Raw genomic sequence first — 16,641 nt, 5'->3', positions numbered from 1 at the left:
TTGTTGTTTTTGGCTCTAAAAAGGATAGCTTAAATGTTTGAACATTTTTAGAAATATCGAACTTATGAAGGTTTATCTCTTTATGAATAGTCTTGCCGTTTTTATTTATAATTACACTTGCGACAAAACACGACGACTGTGGCGGCAATGTTTTAGGTCAACGCCTTCCATCCCGAATAGATCTTGGAAGAGGTAAAGGCAAGTGTATGGATCTTCCGTAAAAAGCAGCGGTCTACACATGGAAGCTTCTATATCGTCGAATCAAGTTGGATAACAGTTCAATCGATATTTATGCGAAAAACTATAGAAACAAGCCCAGTAGCAGAACGTTTAAACGGTTTAATGGCACTGGGTAAACGCCAAAGACATAGAACATAAAAAAACAAAAAATCACAAACAAGAAACATGGAAAAACAGCACAAAACTCCACAAACAGCACATTGCATACATACTATATATAAAAAACTAGGTATGTTTATCAAGGATTGTTAGGTACCGCCTTGTAACGGTCAGTAAAATGTAAATTTACTGGGGGTTTAAACCAGTTTGTGTGCACAACCTCACTCTTATCACAACAGTACTGAATAAAGTAAAAACGTAAAAGGTAAATCTGATCAAAATTTGCATTAACTTGTGGACACAAAAAATCCGTATAATTGCACATGGTAAACGCCAAAGACAAAGTACACTAAAACAAGCAATCACAAACCCGAAACATGGACCATATGCTAGATGTTATGTAATCAAAAAATAAATAGGTGAAGTTGGATATATTTATCTTTGTGATTTTTGTCTTGTTTAAAGTGTAACTAGTGTGATTTGATAATATAAATTATAAAACTCATGTGAAACCAGTGTGTACGTGTTATAGATTAAACAGGCGAGGAATATTCCTACTCCTAATAATAATTAGGAATTCTAAGCATGCAAATAATAGTAATAATAAATGATTAATAGCGAGAAATGAGTATCATATTACTCCTTTATGAGTCAAAAAGACAACATTTTTCACCTAGTTTCAGACTCGTTAATCACAAGCTCTTCCCGGCCACAATTAACGATAAGAAGCACCATTTAGAAGACATGTTTCCACTTGTACCACCACCGTTGCAGTAGAAATATTTCCCGCGCTAGATGCACTGTCGTTTCAAGAGATATTTATTAAATTCGATTTTGTTTTAATCGTTTTGATGAAACCACTCGTTCTTCAAAACGTAATTGTACGATGTAGCTAGGCTACGAGCCACCCATAATTGTATTCTTAGTAAGCTTGTAGGTTGAATAAATCAATAATATTTATTAAAAAATTAACCATGGCATCAATTGACGATTCTTTATAAGTTTCAAACCACTTAACTAACTATAATGATCCTTATCATTCGAAATCTTTACTTATATGCATTCTAGCGAAGCAATGGAAATAACAGTAACTGGAAATGTCAGAATATTCATATGTAATAAAACAAGATTTAAAAATGGAGTCCTTTAAGCAAAAATGTTGTATTAAGAACAGTGGAAAACCCAGAAGCCTCTATTTTGCGACGAGCCCGTTCAGTGCAACAAGGCTCAGTGCCTGAGAGACTTTCAACGCCACAAAGTACATCAAGACATAATACATTATACATTTAGATATATTTAATAATAAAACTTTTGGTTACTATATCGACATAAACGAACTTATTTAAATTAAATAAAAAAGATAAACTTTCTTATCTGTAAATTTAATACTTTTGGGGAAAACATGATGATTACGCTTTGGCTGGTATATTTTCAGGAGTGAGTGGGTGTTTGTAAGACAGGTTGGACAACATTAAGCCTAAACACTGATAAATTGATCGGTATTTATTTAGATTTAACAGATACACGAGTTCTGAAGTAATCTCATGCGGGGACATTTACTAGACTAACAACTTTCCTAATATTTGAACGAAAATATATTTTAATTTAAGGATACATGTATAGAAAAGCGGTTTACCTAAAAAAGTATGCATTTATGATATGCTAGTATCAGTGTACATTACGCCGACATGCAAACTAATATTAAACACCGAGTTGATATTTTTACGTTCAAGTTATATTTTTAAAATATTTTTTTTTCCTGATTTACATTAACGGCATTTTTGTGGTTGTTTTGTTCCAAACATTAAATTATTTTCCGACCAAGAGAGTATTACTAGGCGCTATCAAGAGGTTTATAATGTACCGATGTATTTACCCTCACATCTATCAGTTATTTGATCAGTCTCGTGAGGATTATCTAATGGTATAGGTGTCCACCCAAGAGGCTGTGGGTTCGATCCCTAGCGGGCGTACCTTCTCATTGCCTCTCAAAATGGACACCAGTACTTTCGTCACAATCGTCCTAAAAGAAATTAGAATAAACTTAGCAGTCTTGTGAAGCATGTCGATTTCACGATTACGGTTTGTTTTTGAGTTTACATTTTCCAAAAAAATGTATTCCACTTGTGACTGATAAATACTAGTTTTAAAAATGTCTATATTTGAACTCGTTGTCGCATGACTTTTTTTTGCCAAGTGTTATACTGAATTAATTTCCATTAGCTGTCTCCAAGCATTTTAACATGTTCGAGCCCAACGCACGCCTATTTATTTTAAGTTTCGTTCGTCTCTTATTCTGTTACTACTAGTTCAAATGCAAAGTCATGATTTACTTTAAAACATAATGGTATAATCTGAGTATTTTTTAGTTTATTGACATGACTCTCAACGACTCTTTATATATGTTTAGATGATTTATTTTGATTTATTTTTCATTTTCTTCAGCCTGCTCCGATTGGATAATATTTTTATTATTGCAATGATTTATAAATATTGGGACAATGGCATTCGAGTTTGAAAGCAGACAAGTTTCTGACTTAATTCCTCTAATTTATAATAACGTTTCGTTACTAGACGGCTGCATCATTTTCTCTTTTTTTGAATTTAGAGAATTGCAAAACACAGCTCCATACTTTTATTCGACGAGTGGTTTAATTTCGTTGCTTATAATGAATAAGTTTATTCGAAAAAAAATATATTATTACCGTTTTCTTGTTTCACTTTCGAAGATATGTTGAATAAAACAAGATATCATCAAGCCATTTCAGGGGAAGTTTATAATCAACTACTAACATATAGTGTAAACTAACACTGTATAGAAATAATACACTCATTAGCATGTTTCTTTGCACATCCCCCCGTTCCAGAGGTTTCTTCGGTTGTTGGTTCGTAATATTTATCAAAGATCCACGTTTCTACAGCCGTTGATTTGCTGTTGTAGAACTAAAGCTGGACGCATGATATTTCAGTAAAACATGCTATTAGTCAGGGCCCCAGGTACCAGTTTCTCAGAAAAAAGTGTCCGGCCTGCTATACAAAATCTGTGTTACTGATTATATAGGAGGACGTCTACCATGTACGAAAAGTGCTGTTGGCAAAAAAAATTATCTTGCGAAAAGCCAAAATCCAAGATGGCCGCCAAGATGGCCGACAAATAAAAAAAAATACACTCTTGCAGAGAAAATCCATCTCATTAGGAAGTTTTTTGAAGTTCTTAGAAGTATTAATTTGTCTAATTTATGATAATACATTTTCTAATACTTTAAAATTGTCTTTGATGAATTATTATCTATATTTTTCAAATTATTAGCCTTTTTTACATTGAAATAACCAAAATAATACCCTTTTTTGGCCAAATACCTTTACGTTTATTTCTTTTTTATTGAATAATAATCACCAAATTATGCTTACAATAAGCCATTGTCATAATGCAAGCCACAATGATGTTATTTTGAAAATAGCTTGTTATTATAATGTTTTTTTTTCTAATAGCGGCAGTTCTTTAAGTGGGTGGGGTAATTGAAACCCCTGAAAATTATTTGCCAAAGTGTTTGTCTGCACGAATGTTACAGTTTTATGTATGAATTAAATGCTAAATATAAACATGGATAATACTTATATTATACTATGCGTAGAATTTACGTATTTCTTTAGAATCATGTAGTTAAGGTCAAGGTCATTTGAAGGTCAAAATACAAATAATTCATTCCAAAATTCCAGCTCTAGTTACTTAATAAACTGTAAATCCGTTTTATCCACAAATAATGAGCAAACTGTTAAAATTATCACTAAAACTTAAGTTTTTCAGAGCAGGTAAAAAAAAAGTCTGACCACCTGCCGCCATTTTTAATCCGATAAATGCCATAATGTTAAGCTTTTATCTATTCAGTAAATTGTCAAATGATGAAACTGATGTCGTATGGCAATCTACAATTTTCAAGTGACAAAAGAGCAGAAATTAATACACTGTAACAAAAACAAATTAGTTTTATCTGTTATTTCCAATACCTGGCTCATATGTAATCATTATAATCATTTTCCGGCTATTCCGGTATTCTTCCACAACGTTATGTGGCCCCAAGACAAGTACAGCCTGCGAAACAATTCATTCTGGAGCGAGAACATATACAATTTTTTAAGCAGTGGGTTGATTTGCATGCGACAGTTTTCACACTGTTTGGTTTTGATGGCATTTTGCTCAACACTGGTGTACTTCAATAAATTACCAAGTATTTGGTGTATGATTAGTAAAGTAGTTTACAAACACTGGTATTTATGGTTCGATATGCTTAGTTATGAGTTGAAAAAATGTGTTTTATTTGAAATACATAAATTCTTATATCTTATCTAACAAAGAACAATAATTAAAACATTTTATGATAATAATCATGTTTTAGTTGTATATGACGGTATATCTTATTGATGTATTATATCACTTGCGTTGTATGAACTGAAGAGTTTGAAGCATTTGTCATATTGACCTAATTCTAACATATATGTTGTATAAGTTGGTAATGAATGAAACGTTTTCTTCCAAACCTGATTTATAGCATAGATTGCATTCAGAAAAACAAATATAGTTCACTGTATTATCAACCAAAGGACACGCAAACATGTCGTAAAGCTGTTTCTTTGATAACAAAAGCCAATAATTAAGCATCCAAGATATACAGACGTTTGTTCTAAAACAACCTTTATTGCTATTATTGATAAAACTAGGATACATCTCTAAATATCAATTAAGAAACGAGTACCGCGCCCAGTTGTGAAGTATTCATGTATGCGAAAACATTTACGAAACACGAAAAGAAATCACATAAAATGACAAGTTATCTGCATGTGTTGAGAACTGTTTTGTTTTTTTAAATAATTTGGTTGTATCAGTGTAATTTGAGAAGTATTTGTTGGAAAATATTGATGCAGGTGTCAGAGCAAATGTGTCATGAGGCTTGGTATAATTAACTAATTGTGGTCAATAAAGTAGTGCATGTAGATTGACACAACTACTGCTTTACGATGTTTAAAGAAAAATATCATGTTTATATAATGTTTATAAACCGAAATGTAACGCACAGGCAAAACATGAACTCTTTTGAAGTCATCATACAATTATAATAGTTTGGTTTAAACATTGGTTTGTCAAATGAAATTTCCATTTCAATGACCCATTCATAACTGCGGCATACGGTGGCATGGGGGTAAAAATGTTATATCAGTCTCGGTCTGTTGTCTGGCATTATAAACTTTCGGGGTGCGACACGTCCTGGTCTGTGTGACAAATCCCTCACAATATCTGTATTAGGCAGTTAGGACCATTTGCCTGTAACACCACATCGACCTGCGGATCAATAACTAACAAATCCTACCATAACATATCTGATTATCGCAGTGTTTTAAAATAGGTAGGATAATTGTTTTTTTTTTATGACTCTTAGAACGCTTAAATATCCTAACTTGATCAAACAGAAGATCGAAATTACCAACAATGACCTTAGCTACGATAAAACAACGGAAACAACAGTAACAAGACCTTCTTATTATCTTATTTAAACAAATCATGCTTTGCAAATACTATTTGTCATTTGCCTTCTTTAATTAAAATGGGTAATGGATAGCTCTGAAACTCTGATCAGCTAATTGGGGTAGTGTAAACACGACTCTGATATAAGCATCATTAGAAAGAATTAGTTAAAAGATATCACGCTAAACAGATTTTGTGTTTTCTCCTAAATGAAACAGTACATGGACAATTCAATGCATACAAATCTGTAAATATTGAATTTATTTGAGGTTTTTCTGAATGTGTAGACTGGCACTTTTACATAAGACAGCTTGCGACAAAATGCGACGATTTCTCTCTTGTATCTGTTTGCCTTTGCGTCTATTGATAAATCGCCCCTCAACTGCAGCAGTGTTTAAAATCAACGCCTTCCTTACCGCATAGATTTTGGTAGAGCCCAGTGCTTGGAACTGCCATGAACAGCGTTGGTCCTTCGATGGAATCTGATATACTGTTTTCATCTCGGTGAATCAAGTGGGATAGCGCTTCAATCTGACGATATAATGGTTGTTATGTAATTACATAGGAAATTTGTCGAGTTGGATTTATTAATCATTGGGAGTGTTGTATTGTTTTAAGTGCACCCGTTAATTAATATAAGATTGGATAACATAACGAATGCCGGTTAAACCAGTGTGTAAAATACATGGATTAAACAGGTGAGCAATAATAAAATTATTAATAATAATAAAAATAAAAATAATAATAATAATAATAATAATAATATTAATAATAATAATAATAATAATAATTTAATAATAAAAGGTTAACAAAAAAAGAAAATAATTTGTGTCTCATGTAATATGATAAAAGTTAAACCTATCTGTTATATTCATTAAAAAAGTTTTATGATTTGTGTACGAATAAAAAAAGCCTTTAAAATTTGGGTTATCAATTAATAACAACGTGGCCACAATTCCCAAGTTCAAAAGGCGCCAAAATGTTGATCGAGCCAACTAAAATCCGTACATTTAATACTTATATGAAATCATCCATCGTATGATATCAACCTGCGACCAATTCCGTGACGTACTATTTATCGCTATAACCGTTACAGAATGGGTCGCCGTGGGTATCAAACGATGGAAATAACTATACACTAAGGCCGGTGCCTAGACACTTTAATAAAGTTATCTTTAGTACAGACATGTGGTATTAACATGCAATAACATTTTGAAGTGTCTCTTCCACCGTAACATATGATTACATGGTTTATGGCAATTTGGCAAAGATTGATTCAATGGTCTGTATAAGATATTTCGATTGATGAAAAATGTCATGGATACGCATTGTAAAAAGGAACCGGCATGGGAAGGTTAAATAAGTGGACCAGGGTGTAGAATTATATCAGACATAATACCGACTGCTAGGAGGCCAGACCGACACACAGTTAGATGGACTATCAAAGTCTCAATTAGTTAAACAGTATTTATTTCAATTTAAGCTTACAAGTGTTTTTAAAGGATCTCCCCCATGATCGTTAAACACAGAATTAAGTGCTTAAAACAAAATCAGTCCGACGGAATAGTTCATGGGATAAATGCTTCAATGCAGATTACTGGTTGAAGGGTCTAATTTAAACACATTGCGTAAAACTTGTAAATATAGTACACATTGATATGTATAAAACAAGTGACTTTATTATATGCCGATCAATTCCCTTTTCGATATCCAGTAGTGAAAAGAGACACGCCATATTGAAAAATCCGTATCAAGTTACTGGGTTTTTTCAAACCCGTTGGAGCACGGTAGCATGTGTTGAGTGCTATCCTTAGCTTAATCATGATTTAGAACAAAAACGACATTTACTTACTACTCAATAATAGGAACGTACTTTATCAGTGTGTGTATATCACGTGATAAATAACGTCATAAATGCCACGTCGGAAGGCAATATTTTGCTTCAAATGAAGACTTAGAACAAAGATAACTTTTCTTTTTCTTCACTATTTTAAATGAAACAAAGGACAGTTTATGCCACTAAAATAGCCCGCCTTCTTTTTGTTACCGGAGTTTGATAAGTGATTAGTTTCTTCAAACACTCCGACGAACCTGTTTCAAAAAAAATGTTTTGACAGTGCTACACACACTGTATTTACTTAATATTTATCTTTCGAATATATTCAATTGCTGATTTGTGTCTATATTCAACAAAATGCATTAATCATTTATGCAATTGATTGATGACGTTATTTCTGGAATGGAAATTGTCATGGAAAATCTAAAGGCAAATTTCTTTTGTTAAAACTAAAAGCAGTGCGTTTAACTATGGAAATAATCATTAATATGAAAAGCATGTAATGTCTCGAGCGATATATAAACATGCATCCTAACAGTCTCGACGCATGAAAATCATCATATCATAATATTCTCTATGTATCAATAATCATGAATATATGATAATAGTTTTGAAATTGTAATGCATACAGTACAAAGGGATGAAAAATTAGAAATATCAGCTAAAAACTAAACAAGAGTGAGAGCAGTCTAGTGGTTAAGGTGTCCGCCTCTCGCCAAGTATTTGTCGTTTTGAGCTCCACCAGGGGAATTTTTCTCAAGGCCTGTCAAAATGGCCGCCTGTACTGGATAAAAAAACTGATTCGAGAGTGATCGTGTCAGCTTTTGTCACAATCGAGCTTAAATTTGTATAAACTAAAACTACACGATAAACTATCGAAATAACGCATAACATTGACTACTTTATACTTTTTATGACACATAAAAATATGTTAGTATGTTTGACAATGTTGCAGACATTCGCTCACAGAATGGATGACTGACAGAGGAAGACAGTAGTAGTTTATAAAAAATAAATATCTAGATGCTTGTGGCTTTGTTATTTATTTCCTCTCAAATTTATCAACCCTAATATATTTTGGTTGTTCATAACGAGCAAGTTTGAAAATTCAAAAACGTATGTCATTACTTGGTCATGCAAGGTACAACATTTGAAAAGGAATGAAATCTCGATGACAACCTGTAAATGCTTATTATTGCATAATGTGTTTTTTCTGACTAATACGTCAATTTATACGCAAAAAATGATTTTTCATTTATCGAAAGTTTTTGCTCAATTTATGCAGACATAAAGACTTGTGCAAATTTTACATAATTTCAATCTTTATAATATAATCACCACATACTTATCATTTCTCTTACAAAATTATCATGTTTTGCTAGGAACATTATAGTATAAAGATAAAGATTTTAAATGTACTGAGTGTTTTTATGACATTAAAATACCTTGATATGAGAAATGTTATTTAACACAAACGCCGAAGGTGTAAAGATTGGATTCGTCGTTTGGAATACGTATTATTACAACGGATTGGATCGTTCAGAATAAGATTATTCAAGCAATTTTTTAAACGAATCGATGAGCTTAACGATAATGTCAATTAACTTAATAACGTTTGACCAAAGATTTCTGATTGAATCAAACAGTGTATGAGAGAGGCTGTATCTCCTGCCACGTTGATTAATCAATTGGTAAATATCTGCAAACTATATATCCATCCAGTCGATAAGCTTGTATCTCATCTTCATACCGGAGCCAAACGCTTGAAGGTCAGCAGCATCGCCAACTCCTTTCACAGTGCCATATGTTCTAAGCACCATAATTACGAACGGCCTTACGTAGTTTGAACACTTTTTTTTAAATTCCGACATGTTATCTATAGTCTTTGGATAAAAACACCTCTATCAATAGCTTGACTGGTCAGCATACCAATATACATTAATATGCAAACAATCTTGATATTTATTATGAAGTGTTATAATATTATTGTTTGCAGTCTCATTGCAATGATGCTCTGGCTAAAAATAATCATTTGTAGGTGATGTTTTCATGTTTTTGGTTAGGTTCTTCATGTTAATTTATACGTTTGATATCACTCGTTAGCTCATCAGTGGATCGAAGTCGAATTACTAGGATATCATTGTTGTCGATGCCGGTTGCGGCGTCGTCTAAAACATTAGCCAGATCTGAAAATAATAAAAAAAAAACGTTGAAGATAATGACATACTATTTGTCATATATCACCAGTCACATTATACATATATGTATCAGGTACACTCCTCTGACGTCAGTAGTGATAAAATTATTCCCTATGATTGACTGAAATATGAGACAAGCGGTGGCACCCGCAGTCGATGCCCTTGTTGTGCTACACACGTATAATCTTAGGAATGATACTGTCTCTTATTGTTTAAGTCTGTCTTTTACTGATAAAATGCTGGAACAGGCTTGAAAACGACGCACTTAAATGTGAAATCAGACTGTTTTTAGGTGGTAAAATTTCAAAACTATTTAAATAAACGGTATTTTACAATTCACGTGAACTGTACGTGTCTTCTTGTGTGTCTCTGTTTGTGTTTTATCATTGATCATGGTAGTATTAAACAGAATCAAAGTAGATTGATCGCTTTGCTCGTTCCTAAAGTTTTAACTGCATTAATTTATATTGAAAAGCTGTACCGAAAGTATGCGCATATCATGGAACAGATTTCAGGTATTTAATTTTTATATGTTGATAATTAACTTCGATTCAAGGCTGAGCATAGACTCATCGAGCAAAGACTCATCGATTGAATGTTCAATGAATTAAGCTTAACTTAAGCTGAAATACATCCAATTATAGTCCTTACCAGATAATATTTCGAGTTAGTGACAATTGCTTTAATATTAAAATTTACGACGATTCTCAAATGTGTCCCAGTTGGAATTGAGGTTTGTAATTGAAGCATGTAACACAGAAATATGTTTGTTCTTGAACTTGAATAAGGGAAATACTGTCATTATTTTTAAGGCAACCTATTTTATAATGAGGGTTTTAATTATTTGAATATTTGTCTTCGGGCAGCTTGAAATCTGTTTTGTAGATATATATATATCCTTATAACTTGTTCTGAGTAGTGAATCCAGAATAGTGGTCCATCAATACAATGTTTGCAGACTGTTCAACGATATTCTACGAGATTCAAATTCACAAACATATATCAATTTCAAAGCTAAGGACTAAGAAGAAAATGATATTCAACAGTTAATTGCATGTGGATTCGTCCTTTTATGGAAATATTACTGTGTAATGGTTGGTTGTGAAAAAAAAACACCATATAATACCTGTTTCACCACCATGTAGTCAAACGGCAGATAAATTTTCAACTTAAATGCTTTGTAAATTTCGTGTGACCAGATTCTCTTTATTTCTTATAAAATACTGTGTTGATAAATTTGTTCGCTGTATTATCACTGTTGATATCACATGTACATTGTACACATACACATCTTTATTTAATTATAATATTTCTTACACAATCATTGTGTACAATGTATGTATCACTTAAATGTATCATTTTGCAATAATTGCACTGAACACCATTGATTATTGTTGTCTTAATTCCAGTCATTGATGCTATGTAAAATAGTACTCGATTGCTTGTATATCTACACTGTTACATACACTTTATGTTTTATATGAAATTATGCTCCATATATAGGTGACTTATAGGCCCGATATGCCGGGTGTAAATGTAAAACTATTCATCATGAATGTTTTTATGCTATGTACACATGCCACTATAATAAACAATTTACTTACTTACTTACACTAATATTTCACTGTTTTGTCATGTTATGTTTGCCATACGGAGTAGACATGTTGTGAGTTTAGAAGTACTTGGGGTTTACCTATAAGTTAGTTTAAACATATTTTATTCAGTTCATATATACAAAAATAACAGTACAACAATTGTATGATGAAATGGATTGGAAAACAAGCAATGTGATTGATTATACTAATTCCTTTCCATGTAGAAGTGTACAGTTACGAATTGCATAGAAAGTACAAATTGCATAGAAAGTTTATTAATATTTGTTTTATTGTTAAGTTTCCTCAAGTCAATGCACACTTTGATAAGATTTACCTTTTGTGTTTTATCTTTATTTAGGATAGTTTGGATAAGAGTGAGGTTTATGCATTTAATTTGGTTTAAAAAACCCAGTAAATTTACATTTTACTGACCGTTCCAAGGGGGTACCTAACAATTCTTGATAATCATACCTAGTTGTTTTTATATATATAGTATGTAATACTATGTATGCACTGTGCTGCTTGGGGAGTTTTGTGCTGTTCTTCCATGTTTCTTGTTTGTGATTTTATGTACTATGTCTTTGGCGTTTACCCAGTGCCATTATACCGGGTTTATGTTTAAACATTTTGCTACTGAGCTTGTTTCTGTAGCTTTTCGCATAAATATTGATGAAGTTTGATATGGTTAAGAGTGTGATATCTAAGCTTAACGATTGTGTAAATCCAAACGAAAGCACCGTGGATGGGTGTATTAACATTATTACGTGATCGCCAGATTGCAAACTTTAAAAAATGTCAGGTTTTACGGTTATTTTAGGTGCACTTCTCAGTAAGCACACTTATATATGTATTATTTCGTAAATGTTTACGTTTGTTTCCGAGTAATGCAAACCTCTCAAATGAAGATTTTTATAGAATTTGGTTAAAAAGATATTTGCATCCAAACCAGACGTTCGACACGAAAATGTATTGTTTTAGACGACCATTTCTTTGACACTATCCATCCAACAATGTTATGTCGGGTTTGGGATTTTTTCTCCAATTTTCAGAAATAAATTTGCATTTTTGTGAAGAAGCCAAATTTATGTCAATGTATTTGGTCCTATCTAACCCGCAACAGATGCGTTACTTGCCCGTCTGTTTTTGTAACATAATTTGAAAGCCACACTAATGTTCACCTTTGTTGCATCTTTCACAGTTTAAAGTCATATAAAGAAGGTTAAGTTGCTATGGCTAGAACGTATTTCCCACTCCACCACATTATTGATGGTACAATGGTAAGTCATAGAAGGTAGCCTGTCCCTTCTGCATTTTGCATATAAATTTCAGTTTCGAAAGTCGGAGTATTTATAAAATTAATGTTTTAGAAATAAAGGGTCGGCAACACTGCGTACTGTGTCAGTAAACTGGTTCAATCCTTTATCCATAGTATTTTGTACAGTTATTTAAATAATTCACAATACTATTAAACGTGGTGATTTGGCTGTAAGGCCAGATCGAAAATAATCTCATACATTATCAAGAAACGCACATGTACACGACCAAGTTGCCACAAACATCCGAGTACGTATTTCACAATGTGAGCGTCAAAAGATATTGTGCTGAGTCTACGATTGTACATATTAAGTTATATTCGCATTAAAAAGAACAACAACAAATTCATTCAAATTAATTTGATTCACACTCAATGAATTGTATATGTTTATGATAAAGGTTGGATTCTTCTTCTTTTTCAAAAAACAATAGTGAACCACGAAAGGAAGGCCGAAGGCCAGGCACGCTCGCTGCATATTCTTTTGTAAAACGCCAAAGCGATTTGTCCAGTTTTGCGTTCTACAAAAACGTATTGTCTGACTCGACTACCTTCCGAATCGATCTGCATGAAATTGAGCAACAGACAGTTTCGAAGTAGCTCGAATATATCGTTGACTTTCTTGAATATTCGGGAAAGTCCAAGTAAATCGCATTCAAAAGTGTTCGAAAGACTCATCAGTTCATGTTCACTTCTCGTTGCCCTGCGGTTTGTCAGTAAATCAACAGGTTCAAATGTGAAACTTGACATACTTCCTTTAAGGTTGCATCCATATTGATTTTACCGCTATCTCATAATTATGGAAGATGAGGTCAAGTGCATTTCAGATATCACCCGAACGCTTTCACGGAGACGATCGTTGATCTCCGTAAATCTTTTAGAATCCACCAGTCATATAATATTTGTACGTTTTAGCTATTAAATACACGGTTGCAATCTTGAAATCAGTAACTGATATTTTCAATGAATGAATTATTTAGTAAGTAGTTAAAGGTTTATCCCTCAAATTTTATGTTTGTCGTATTGATTATAAATGCGAGTACCATTTTAAAAAGAGAACGCTTGAACCTCTGCGCAGTGTTCAGTTACATTGTTTATTAATACTTTTATTCTATGCTAAGCAATTGAAAACATCTTTGATGATCAGCTGAAAGTACGTATGTCTTAGATATTTGCACATTTCATATCCAAATTAATACCTGGCAAAACGGATGGGTTGAGAGAAATAACTTCAAACTAAGAAGTTAATCGAGCTTCACATCTGCAACATATGTTCAAAATAATGAGTTTGAGTAACTAATACCCATATGGTGAATTTTCGTATTAAGTTAATTATCAAGTATTATCATAGTGCACATAAAATGGTTAATAAGCGCGCATGAGCGCTGGCGTTGGTGTACGTGTATAAATTTCTTCTTTTGTTACTTGAAAAAGGTCAACAATTTCGAGTCACCCGTGGGATTGAAGTGTTTGCATATTCAGTACTCAGGTTTATTCCCATAGATACAACTACGTGAAATTAAGTTAAAGAAATAAACCCAATGTATGAGCTGCCAATGTAACGCGTGAAGTACACCTCATTAGAGATTTTTATATCCCCAAGGAGAAGTCGACATGGCGCTTAAACGGACCACGCTTTCCCAGGTGCGAACATGCTGATACGTCCAAATGGAACTCGGATAACGGGCCGAGCTAATTAGACAAATTATATTTAGCAACAGCTGGCTAAATAGGTCGTGTGCGATGTACTGACTGTGATAGAATTTCTTTATTCATTATAAACCTCGAACAGTAATTGTAAGGATTTTCTCTTTAAAACGTTAATCAACCATACCAACCTAAAAGCCAATATGGTATCTAATGTGACACTTCTACCCGCTTTGCTTTTATTTATTTCGTGGGGTTCCGTACTAGACAAGTTCTTATTTCGTATTTATAAGATTCGGTACTTTAAAGGTTACTTTTTTCGACGAATGGTCTAGTTTTGTTGCTTTTTAATGGATTTGGTCTTGGATCTGCGTTCACAAATGAGTTACATTTGTATAAATTGATTCATTACTTAAGTCTAGAAGTTCAATTTGGTCTTATTTATAAATTTTATTAGGGCAATTAATCAAAACACAAACGCATTCTGAAAGATTCAATGCTCGTACGAACACTTTATATTTAGCGTTTTCTTCATGGTTTGCTTTCTAAAAACATATTGGAGAAAACTATGACCAAATTATTTTATATTATACTACAGGAGCTGTTATTAGCAAATTATATCCATAAAGTACACACAAATACTGCTAAATGTTGTTCTTTCATGCATGCACTATTTAATATGTGTATTTATTTTTGTGTTTATAACAATGAGCTATATATGCATAAGTTGAATTAACGTTCTGTTTTGTTCTGTTCTACTCAATATAATTTAATCGTTTTATATTGTTTTGCACACCCGTGACTTCCTCCCGCTTATGTTATTCGAGTGTTTCTTCGGTCGTTGGCATGAAGACACGTGTCGTTGTGAATTATTCACATACACCTGATGTATTGCAAAGATAACAGTTGGAGAAATAGTTTGCTATATTAACAACAAATAGACACGCAAAACATTCATAAAGCAAAGAAAAGACATTTTAATTAAGCATCGTAGATATACAGACTTATAAAACTTAGATACACCTAAATGTTTATGCGAGAAAAAATCGGTAAAAAACTTGCCCAATTAGTGAATATTCATGAATGCATGGGCAATAACGAAAGAAACGAATAAAAATGCAGTGTTATCTTGATGTGTGAGGTAAAATGAAGTATTTTCTTTTTCATTTCATTTTAATTATTTCAAAAGTTTGCTTGTATCACAATCGTTAAAAAGGTTATAGGTATCTGCTGGAACGTATTGATACAGGTGTCGGGGAACTTTGGTAATGAGGCACGGGTAATTAGGCTTTTGTATGCCGGGTTTGATCAGTTGTTATAACGTCCTTGTACATGTTCATCGGTAATTGTTTATTCGTATAAGAACGTTGGCTAGTACTGTAATGTAATTCTTCTCCAAATGAATGAGTCGAATAGTAATTGCAGCATCTCTGCATTTTCTTTCGAGACAACCTCAGATGTATATGGACTGTGAACAATGTAAGAATTTTTTTACATTTAACAAGTAAGTAATTTCAATAACTTCTTTTACTATCTTGAATACTTGCACCGGCATACTTCGGTGTCTCGTCGTATGGCGGAGATGACCGAGGTGTTCCGATACTATAAATAAGTTTTATGCATGGAGAATGTTTCCGGTTATAGAATAGAATTGTTTGATTTTTTTTATCCAGATAACTAAATGAAGCAAGCTTTTGTCGATAATATTACATTGTTTCCTATTTTTGTCGTCTAATAAATGGTTTTGGTTTATACCGAGTGTGGTTGAATATATAGTTATACTTCACTTTTTTGTTTTGAATTTTCAAAACAAGCGGCATTACAGCAAGAACTAGATCAGTTAAAGCGATGTTAAATGTCAAGTGTTTAACTATGCACATACAGTATATAAGGTAAAGTAGGATGCTCACAGGTCATATTTGTTTCTCTGAAATACTAGAAGAAATTTGATGGGAGGTGACTTGTGAACTATGTGTTACAGAGTTATAATTTTTCAAATTGGTACAAATACAAATTACCATTTAATGAGCAGTCTCATCATTGAACATTTCTATAACATGGTTGTTTGGGAACAACAGTAAACACAATTATGGTTTTGGAAAGGTGCATAAGTCGATATTTACATTGACCAATTAATTTCTTTTATGTTTTGGAACTATGGTCAATTGTATAGAACAGAACAGAACAGAACA

At 32.8% G+C, this 16,641-nt stretch overlaps 1 protein-coding gene across 2 annotated transcripts in view; it reads left to right on the top strand.

Annotated features, from left to right (window-relative positions):
• Positions 1 to 6,353: 6,353 nt before the first annotated feature.
• Positions 6,354 to 16,641, top strand: part of LOC128229082 (neuronal acetylcholine receptor subunit alpha-10-like) — a 68,997-nt gene continuing 58,709 nt past the window's right edge. For both annotated transcript variants that reach the window (XM_052940744.1, XM_052940739.1), the window contains exon 1: positions 6,354 to 6,558. The gene's annotated coding sequence lies outside the window, so the exon portion shown is untranslated. The remainder of the gene's footprint in view (positions 6,559 to 16,641) is intronic.

The sequence above is a fragment of the Mya arenaria genome, chromosome 3, assembly GCF_026914265.1.
Source record: "Mya arenaria isolate MELC-2E11 chromosome 3, ASM2691426v1".
NCBI classification, from domain to species: Eukaryota; Metazoa; Mollusca; class Bivalvia; order Myida; family Myidae; genus Mya; species Mya arenaria.
The sequence above is the reverse complement of the archived record's forward strand: the minus strand, read 5'-3'. Positions and strand labels throughout refer to the sequence as shown.